Below are 10,234 nucleotides of genomic sequence, written 5' to 3'. Positions count from 1 at the left end.
CCTTGTCAGGTGAGCCTCAATCCATTTACTAAACTCATCTACAATAACTAATACATATTTATAACACTGACATCTCTCCAGCTCACTGTAGTCCATCTGGAGGGTCTCAAAGGGACCCACGGACAATGGTGTTTTACCCATCTCACAAGGTACACCCTTTCCAGGATTATGTTGCTGACAAATCAGGCAACGATTGCTAATACCTTGAGCCAGAGATTGTAACCGTGAATGCCAGCATGTGGCTAGGAGCATATCACTGGTTGCTTTAGCACCACAATGAGTTGCAAAGCGTATATATTCAATAACCCACATTGCTAAATCATCTGACATACAAGCCTGTCCAGCAGGGATGATCCACAGTTTAGATTCACAATCAACTGTACACCCGAGCTGTTTCCACAGTACCTTATCCCGGTCAGGAGCGTCCTCCTGTGATTTAATGACGTCTTGGATGGTTGGCATTCCTTTCCAAGGGAGACTTGCTTTAATTTGAGCTTTAAGTCTGGCCCATCATTTTAGGCACAACCACCCGCTGTCCCCGGGACGCCTCTCTAGCTTCCTAAACGGTTCCCTACATCCACCGGTGTTTGACCTGTTGTGTGGGAAGATCATTTCATAACGGAAATCTGCTCTGTTGTATTAGGACAACTAGTTCAGCTGGCTGAGCAGAATGCTCAAAGCTGCTGACTCCAGTTTGCCATCCTGACAACATATGGGGGATTTAGGGACTTCAGGCAATTCTGTGATTCCATTCATCCAAATCAGGAAACAAACAGTCTCCCTTCATTCGGGGAAAGCCAGCCATTGGACTACGTAATCTCTTACATCCATATCCCCAGACCCCATCAGGGTCTTACCAGACTTCTGTCTCAAACGTTTCTCATGAGCACATTCCTTCTTTAACACTCCGGCTGATTTAGCCACTCCCCCTTCAGTAATTCCTATTTCCAATTTCAAAGCATTATCCTGCCAACTTGCCAACACTGAAGCTTCCCTTAATTCTTGACAATACTGTTTCCACAGGGCAATAAGTTCCTTTGCCAGAGTACCCCTATTACTCTTCCAAATTATCTCCTGAACCTTCTTAACATCATCCAGAGCCTTTATTCCTTCTAATGGCCAAAAGTCATCCGCTAATTTCTTGTTTAACTCCCCCGACAATTGTCTGAATTGCTCCGATTTGTCAGGATACCGTTCACATAAGATTTGCAAAGCACTGTTTGATTCAATTGTAGTATCCAAACGATTACCCATCTTGCTGACTGATAATTCAACACAGTGCATTGCAAATGACACAAATTACACAGTCGCATTCCAAACGTCACAAATCTTAATACCCCCCACAACACTTCACACAAGCTCACACACCTCACAACACTTTCATACACACAATCGGACCCAATCTTACAGCGACTGTAACTCACGCTTTCAGGACTGAAACCTGAACAACGTCCGCACTTTCAGGACTGAAACCTGACCTGTGCCCCACTCTCTCAGGACTGAAACCTGACCCAGTGGTATTGATATCGATATCATTTAATTATAGTCGACTCCAAAACTGACCAATCACTGACCAAAATATCTGCCGCTTCCAGTATTCACCAGACTGACCTGATTTCGTCAAGATATCACACAAGAGTTAGCGAATGGCCAATTCGTCATCAGACGACAGATCAGAGGAAACCGATGCAGTAAAACAAACCACTTGCATCGGGGGCCCAATTCCTCTCTCTGCCTCCGAGACTTCTCAGCTCCTTGGCCGCGAACTCGTGGTAATTGTCTTTTGAAATCCCACCGCTGCCACCAAATGTTAAATCATTTCTGCCACAAGCATCCATCTTACTGCTTTCCACTAAAATAAGCATTCATTTTATATTAGCTAAAACAACAAAAGAAACCATCTCTACTACAACAAAATATAATATCTCTAATTGACTATATCAGCTAATAGCATAGATTCTCATTCCCTCCTTTTATCATTCTATGATAACTATCAAAGCTTAAAACAATAAATCACCTTAAACACTTCAAGAGTAAAACAACGCCTTCATATTCCCTCAGGTGGATAGAAAACAAACTACCTACAACCAAACTTCTAAGTACAATCAAATCTAAACCTTGTTTATTTCTACAGCAAGGAAACTACATCAATACTAGACAGAATCCCTCTCGTTCTCACCTTCCATCCATCAGCCAGCGTATCCAACAAATCATCCTCCAACATTTCTGTCACCTTCAACGGAAGCCCACCACTGGCATCCTCTACCTGTTCCCCCTTGGTCAATTAATCCGCCGTCATGGTCTCGACTTCCACTGCTTCGCCGATGATATCCAGCTCCTCATCTCCACCAAGTCAATCTCCACCACCACACACTCTACACTGACAAACTGCATCATTTAAAAAAAAATAAACACCAAAATTCTTCAATAGTAACGATTATCAACAGTAACGTACAGGTTTCTTGCTAACACGCCCTGAACGTGTCACGTATTCTCCATCAGCATTATGTGCCGGTCGTTCCTCCTCTTTATGTTTGGTCTCAGTCCTGTTGCTTTCTGGAGTGACGCAATGGGGAGCAAAACCTGGTTTCTCCAACGGCGAAACATCTCTCAACTGCACTCGATTCCGTCTTAATCTACTTCCATTTGGCGTTTCAATTATGTAAGATCTTGATTGGGGTTCGTCACAGATCATTCTCACTTTTGCTGGTATCCAGACATGAGTTGCTTGATCCAGAACCCGGACCTTCTGTCCAATGTGTAATGGTTTCAAGTCTTGTCTCTTGACCGAATTGTCAAAATGCGCCTTCATTCGCTGCATGCGCTCTTCAAGTCGCTCAAGGTTCCTCTGCCCTTGGTATGTCTTGTTCGTGTCAAGGTTAGTGGGTAGAGGTGTCTGAATCTGTCTTCCAAATATCATCTCTGCTGGTGACGGTAACTTGGAATCAATCGGCGTAGTACGCAAGTTGAGTAAAGCTGCTGCTACACTCTGCTCCGTTGTCAAGGACTTCTTGATAACGGACTTCACCGTTCGCACCATTCTCTCAACAAGTCCATTCGACTGAGGGTACCTAGGTGAGGACGTCATATGGGTGATTCCCCATTGCCTGCACATGAACTTGAACGGTTCTCCAACAAATTGTGGGCCGTTGTCGGAGATGATTTCCGTCAGTGCTCCTAGGAGGCCAAATGTTGCAGTCACCATATTAGCAACCATGGCACTCGTGGTGCTTGTCAGCTTATGCACCACCAGAAACATGGAATGGTAATTTACCATGTCAAGATATTGTATATTGTCAAGTTCACAAATATCTATTGCTATTTTGGTCCAAGGTGTGACTGGTATCTCATGTGGTATGAGTGTTTCCCTCGTTTGCTCTGGCATGTGCTTCTGGCACTGACTACACCTTCGTACAAGGTCATCAATGTGTCGGTTCATGTTGGGCCAATAGACCATTTGTCTTGCTAGAAGTCTCGTCTTTTCGATGCCCTGGTGGCCAACATGAAGTTGATGCAGGATATCCTGTCTCATCGACTCAGGAATGATTACTTGCCTACCTTTGAATATGGCCCCATTTGACATGCCCAATTCGTCTTGAAAAGGCTAGTATGGTCGCCGGCCATCCGGAATGAATATACTGCATGACCATATGCAGTATAGGGTCACGACAAGTTTCTGTCTGCAGCTCCTCTTTCTTGAGTTTGCCGAAGTGCATCAAGTCGATATTTAGTGTGTCTTCGACGTTGCCGAAGATGTTCTCAACATGTACATCAAGATCTATGTTCTCTGTCTTCTGCGGGTTGGGTAGTCTGCTGAGAGTGTCAGCACTGATCATCTCTGCCCCAGGTCTGTGCTCTATGGTGAAGTTGTATCCTTGCACCTTGATGAGCATCCGCTGTAGTCGGGGCGGGACACTTGTGAGTGGTTTGCCGCAGATAGTGACAAGAGGCTTGTGATCTGTCAGAACTGTGCCGCAATGTCCTCATACCGCCCGCCTAATGTAAGCGCCTCTGGAATGGTGTATCCCGCAGGCTTCTGTAGAAGCTCTCGCTGAAAACCTTTATAGGGCGTTGACGCGATTATCAACTCAATGATTCTTTCATTGCGCTCGGGATCAGTGAAGTTACACTGGAGACTCTTTTCTCGACACCGGGTCACAAATTGATCGAGCAATTCTTCCGGTTTCTGGCGATACCGCATCAACTCCAACCTGCGGACTCTGAAATTTACCTTCGGCCTCAGCTGGCCCTCAAAGAATGTCCATATTTCCTCTGGCTTGTTTTGATCCTCTTCACTCAAACCTGACGCATTCAAACGACGGAGTCCTTCTACTCCTAAGGCAAGTTTTATCTTTGTTGCCTGCTTAGACACCGATGTGATCTCTAAGTCTTGCAGGCACAGTTTCATCATCTGTTTGAACAAGGAGAACTCATTGGCAATGTCCGGCACTTGCCAGTTCATTTCAGGTAACCACGTCATGTTACTTGCCATATACGGCGTAAACACGGTAACTTGAAATATTAAATTTGGATTCAAAACAAACGTATCACAGGATTACACACCTCTTGCGATCGGTATTATTATATACATTTACATGCAATCTACATATGTGAGCTTCCAATTCAAACACTAATACAATGTTGCCTGTATTTGCCAAAATCTTACTACATTAAGTACCTTTATCCACTTCCAATATCATATGTAAGCTTGCACACAAATGATTAAGCTTTTAGTCTTACACACAGATTATTAATTTTTAGTCCACATCACCCCAATTCGAGAAGCAGTCTTGTTGTGTAATTCAGCGTAGTGTAGACCGTTGCTCCACCGCGACGATTTGGCCTTGCACTGCTGGGCTCGTACTATGTCGCTCCAAGCTGCTAAATCCGCTGTGCGATCGGGCTTCGGCTGGGGTTCGCGCTGGCCACTCCCACTGGGGCTCCCGGCCGCTGCTGCGTATTGTCGGTACGTGCTGCCGCTGCCTCAGGCTGTCCCGACTCTCTGGTCACCGTGTCGCGCCTTGGTGAGTGCTCGATCTCTCACCTCCGTGAGCGTTCGGTCTTACCGGTCGGTCGCCGCGCCTCCGTGTGTGGCCGGTCTCTCCGGTCGCCGCGCCTCCGTGTGTGGCCGGTCTCTCCGGTCGCCGCGCCTCCGTGTGTGGCCGGTCTCTCCGGTCGCCGCGCCTCCATGTGTGGCCGGTCTCTCCGGTCGCCGCGCCTCCGTGTGTGGCCGGTCTCTCCGGTTTCCGAACTCGGGCCTGCACAGGGCTAGGGCGCGATGTGGGCCTTCACTCACCACCACCCTCAGCTGCCTGCAGCGTCCCGTCGATAGCTCGGCGCTGACCTCTTATCAGGTACTTAAATTTGTGGTGGCCCTGTCCAGATGCATTCCTAGCATTCTTTATTGAGCTGGAAAGCATTCATTTTTTCTAGGGCTTTCTTTGTTTTGTTTACTTTTTTGTCTGTTTTTTTTCTTCTCTACCTTTCTAGGGCTAAATCACACAACCCGCTGCCACCATGTTGTTCTTCGTGGTCTGGTATCTGTTATACCGGGCAAACAAAAGAGTCCTTGTGATATAACAAAGTAGTCCTTGCAATATCACCAGGGGAAGACTGGTGGGCGAGCGGACGGGGGCGGGACAGCGATGAGGCTATGATTGGACCAGCCAAGTGTCCGTTAGAAGCCGGGCAGCCGCTGGGGGAGGGGCGGGACGCGCTGAGGGGGAGGGACGTGCTGGGGAGGGGGCGGACGCGCTGGGGGAGGGGGCGGGACGTGCTGGGGAGGGGCGGGGCGTGCTGGAGGAGGGGCGGGAGGTGCTGGGGAGGGGGCGGGAGGGGCGTGCTGGGGAGGGGCGGGACGCGCTGGGGGAGGGGCGGGACGTGATGGGGGAGGGGTCGGGACTCGCTGGGGGGGGCGGGACGTGCTGGGGAGGGGGCGGGACGTGATGGGGGAGGGGGCGGGACGCGCTGGGGGGGGGGCGGGACGCGCTGGGGGGGGGGCGGGACGCGCTGGGGGGGGCGGGACGCGCTGGGGGGGGCGGGACGCGCTGGGGGGGGCGGGACGCGCTGGGGGGGGGCGGGACGCGCTGGGGGGGGGCGGGACGCGCTGGGGGGGGGCGGGACGCGCTGGGGGGGGCGGGACGCGCTGGGGGGGGCGGGACGCGCTGGGGGGGGCGGGACGCGCTGGGGGGGGCGAGTCGCGCTGGGGGGGGCGGGTCGCGCTGGGGAGGGGGCGGGACGCGCTGGGGGGGGGCGGGACGCGCTGGGGAGGCGAGTCGCGCTGGGGGGGGGCGGGACGCGCTGGGGGGGGCGGGTCGCGCTGGGGGGGGCGGGTCGCGCTGGGGAGGGGGCGGGACGCGCTAGCAGCCTCCACCCGCCGCCATTTTGCGCGCGGCCCACCCGCCGTGGAGAGATGTTTATCTGCGGAGAAAGAGCTCTTTCCTCCCGCTCCTGTTGCCCAAGCGGCGGCGGCGAGCTGGGGACATGGGGGCTGAGCTCCCGCCGATCTCCGATCTCCGGTCTTTCCAAACACATGGGCCCCGGACTGGGCCCGAACCGACGGATCTCCCCAAACACCTGCTTAGGTCTGTCAGGGCGGGAAAGAAGCGATGGCCGGTGTTTTGAGTGAGATGGAGTGAATTGGTGTGAGAGAGAGAGAGAGAGAGAGATATACAGATATATACAGAGACAACAGGCGTAGGAGGAGCCCATTCGAGCCAGCACCGCCATTCAATGTGATCATGGCTGATCATCCACAATCAGTACCCCGTTCCTGCCTTCTCCCCATACCCCTTGATTCTACGAGCCCTAAGAGCTCTAACTCCCTTTTGAATGCATTCCAGTGAATCGGCCTCCACTGCCTTCTGAGGCAGAGAATTCCACAGATTCACAACTCTGGGCGAAAACGTTTTTCTTCACCTCAGTCCTAAATGGTCTACCCCTTATTCATAAACTCTGGCCCCTGGTTCTGGACTCCCCCAACATCGGGAACATTTTTCCTGCATTTAGAGGTGAATATTGAGAGCGAGGAGTACCGCCGGGAGTGAGGGGACCGCTGAGAGTGAGGAGAGACGAGAGACCCACCAGCAACTGTTGGAGTGTAGGGGAGCTGTCAAGAGTGAAGAGGGGGCTCTGCCCGAGCCGGCTGCTTGCTCCTTTTCCAGGGTTATGTCCACGCTCAGGTGGTACTAGAGAGGGGCTGCGCGCTGTCCACAGGCGCCCTGGGGGGGTTTATGGTGCCCGCTGGGCACAGTGGGGGTGGAATGTATCCTCAATAAGGATGGGATTATCAATATTTGAAAATGTGTTATCTTAGATAATTGGGTGATGTATTATGGGCGAGTATCATGGGGAGCCGGTGGGGCGAATGGTGGGGACCCGGTGGGGGCGAGCAGGATGGGGGTCCGGGTGGGGAAGGTGTGCTTCGAGAGCGATGAGGGACGCCGAGTGAGAGGAGCGACCCACGAGCAACTGTCAAGAGTGTTGGGGGACCGTCAAGTGCACAGGGACCGCCGAATGCTATCTGGCGGGGGTCCGCCTTGAACGAAGGGTCCCCTGCGGGGGCCGTCGAGGACGTTGACGCCAGTTCGCAAACTCCGAACTTGGCCCCAGTGTCTCCAGTTTCGACGGGATCTGTGTTGCCGAGAGCAAGGATGGGTCCGCGAGTAACGTGCGAGTGTAAGTGGACCGTCGAGAGTGAGGTGACTGTTGAGAGCGAGGAGGCTGTCTGGAGTGTGGAGGGACCTGCGAGCAACTGTTGAGCGAGCAGGAGGACAGTTGAGGTGGATGGTTGAGAGTGAGGAGGGCCCCCGAGAGCTGCCTGTCTGGGGGTGAACTGGTCGGGGGGCCGCCAAGAACGATGGAGGAACTGGTGGGGTTTGGTCGGCCCACTTTACCCTCCGCAGTCTTCCTACATTTCTATCCTCTCGCACAGAGAGAAACCTAAGGTGCAACCACTCACCAATATATTAGTCAGTTACTGACCACTGTAAATGGACTCAATCTGTGCAGGAAAGTGAGAAGGAGATTGACACCAAAAGCTGGAGTAACTCAGCGGGACAGGCAGCATCTCTGGAGAGAAGGAATGGGTGACGTTTCGGGTTGAGACCCTTCCTCAGACTCAGTCTTCTCGACCCGAAACGTCACCCATTCCTTCTCTCCAGAGATGCTGCTTGACCCGCTAAGTTACTCCACCTTTTTGTGTCTATCTGGTTTAAACCAGCATCTGCATATTCTTCTTACACAAAGTACGAGGGAGAATGGGAATACTTGGGCACTGATATCGACACGACTAGCCTCTTTGTATTGTAATAAGTTCCACATTCTAGCCTCATATTCTGCATGCTGATAACATTGAACTGCCATTTCATGACCTAGTACATAGTAAATGAATCTGTAGATGTTGGAATCTTGAGCAAAATACAAAGTGCTGGAGGAACTCAGCGGCTCATGTTGATTCTGTGGAGATAAATGCATAGATGACGTTTCGGGTTGGGGCCTGTCTTCAGACTGGTCAACCTGAAGAAGGACCACGACCTGAAACATTACATGCCTATTCCGTTCACAGATGGTGTCTGACTTGCCGAGATCCTCCAGCACTTAGCGTTTTGCTGTTTTATCACTCATAGGTAGTCAAATAATGCTGTCTATTCTTTAAGTAACAGTATAATAACACCTTTTGGAGCTGAGTTAGTTAAATCTCTCATCCCAAGTAGATACCTGTGTAACGAGTGATATGAGCAAATGTTATTGGACATAACGGAGCAAAGTATTGGTAAATGAACCAGCAAGATTCCAGTTCCAATTGCAATTCACCACATGGTGTCGCTGAAGTACTGAAGTATTCTTAGTAAATCACACAAAGTGCTGAAGTAATTCAGTGGGTCAGGCAGCGTCACTGGAGAACATAGATAGGTGATATTTTGGGTCGGACCCTTCTTCAGACTAATTGTAGTAGGGAAGAGAAACCTGGAAAATAAGTGGGGCAGAACAAATCTTGGCAGCCATAGTGGATCCAGGTGAGGGGGGGTTATTGGCATTAGTTTATTGTCACGTGTTCCGAGGAACAGGATTCAGGATATCTTTATTTGTCATCCAAAAAACACGTTTTTTGGACGAAATTTAGTCACCCACAGTCCAACAATAAAAGCAGTAAAATAAGCAAATTACACAACCCCAACCAACACAAAAAAAAGAAACATCCATCACAGTGAGTCTCCTCCAGTCCCCTCCTCACTGTGATGGAAGGCCGGAATGTCTTTTCTCTTCCCCTGCCGTCTTCTCCCACGGTCAGGCTGTTGTCGTTGCCACGTTCCAGGCCGCGCCGGAAGGTGAAAGGTCCGTAGCGGGCCGACCCAAGCCCAGCAATCCGGGGCGGGCGAACACGCTGCCGCTGCACGTCGGGGCAGTCATGGCTCCCGACATTGCAGAGAAAAATCCCGCGGCCTATTTTAGGCCCCGCCGGATGGTGAAATGTCCGCGGCGGGCCGACCCAAGCCCCGCGATCCGGCGAACAGTATAAAGCTTTTATGCTAACCAGTCAGTGGAAAGACAATACACGATTACAATAGAGCCATTTACAGTGTACAGATACATGATAAGGGAATAACGTTTAGTGCAAGGTAAAGCCAGTAAAGTCCATTCAAAGATTGTCTGAGGCAGATAGTAGTTCTGGACTGCTCTCTGGTTGTGGTAGGATGGTTCAGTTGCCTGATAACAGCTGGGAAGAAACTGGTCAACATAGAATAAAGAATGTGTCAAAATTCACAGTTGATCCTACTGATTAAATAGTGCAGTCTTATGACTTGCTAATCTTCACTGCTGAAATGAACCCATTTCAAAAGGTAACGATGCCTTTAAATTATTTTCACAGGGTGTAATTTCTATGCCAGAAACGTTCCAGAAATTGAACTTGACCGAGTGTATTGTAGATGAGGATTTTTTTGTATTTAATTACTCGTGACCCAGTGTGCACTGTCTGAAAGGATGTTTGCTGGTTTAAAGGCACCTTTCTAAAGGAAAATCTAATTGAATTTTTGAGATTAGGTGAGTCCTTCTAAAACTCCAAATATCAAGATTCAAGACTTCAGAGAGTCAAATGTTTAATTGTAAGAAAATAACTGGAGATGCTGGTACAAATCAAAGGTATTTATTTCACAAAATGCTGGAGTAACTCAGCAGGTCAGGCAGCATCTCAGGAGAGAAGGAATGGGTGACGTTTCGGGTCGAGACCCTT

General features: G+C 50.3%; 1 protein-coding gene across 1 annotated transcript in view; it reads left to right on the top strand.

The window, feature by feature from the left end:
• Nucleotides 1–6,471: 6,471 nt before the first annotated feature.
• Nucleotides 6,472–10,234, top strand: part of LOC144604991 (ATP-binding cassette sub-family C member 9-like) — a 184,099-nt gene continuing 180,336 nt past the window's right edge. The window contains exon 1 of the mRNA XM_078419986.1: nt 6,472–6,584. The gene's annotated coding sequence lies outside the window, so the exon portion shown is untranslated. The remainder of the gene's footprint in view (nt 6,585–10,234) is intronic.

Source organism: Rhinoraja longicauda, chromosome 23 (genome assembly GCF_053455715.1).
Source record: "Rhinoraja longicauda isolate Sanriku21f chromosome 23, sRhiLon1.1, whole genome shotgun sequence".
Lineage (NCBI taxonomy): Eukaryota > Metazoa > Chordata > Chondrichthyes > Rajiformes > Arhynchobatidae > Rhinoraja > Rhinoraja longicauda.
This window is presented reverse-complemented; position numbering and strand designations above follow the sequence as displayed.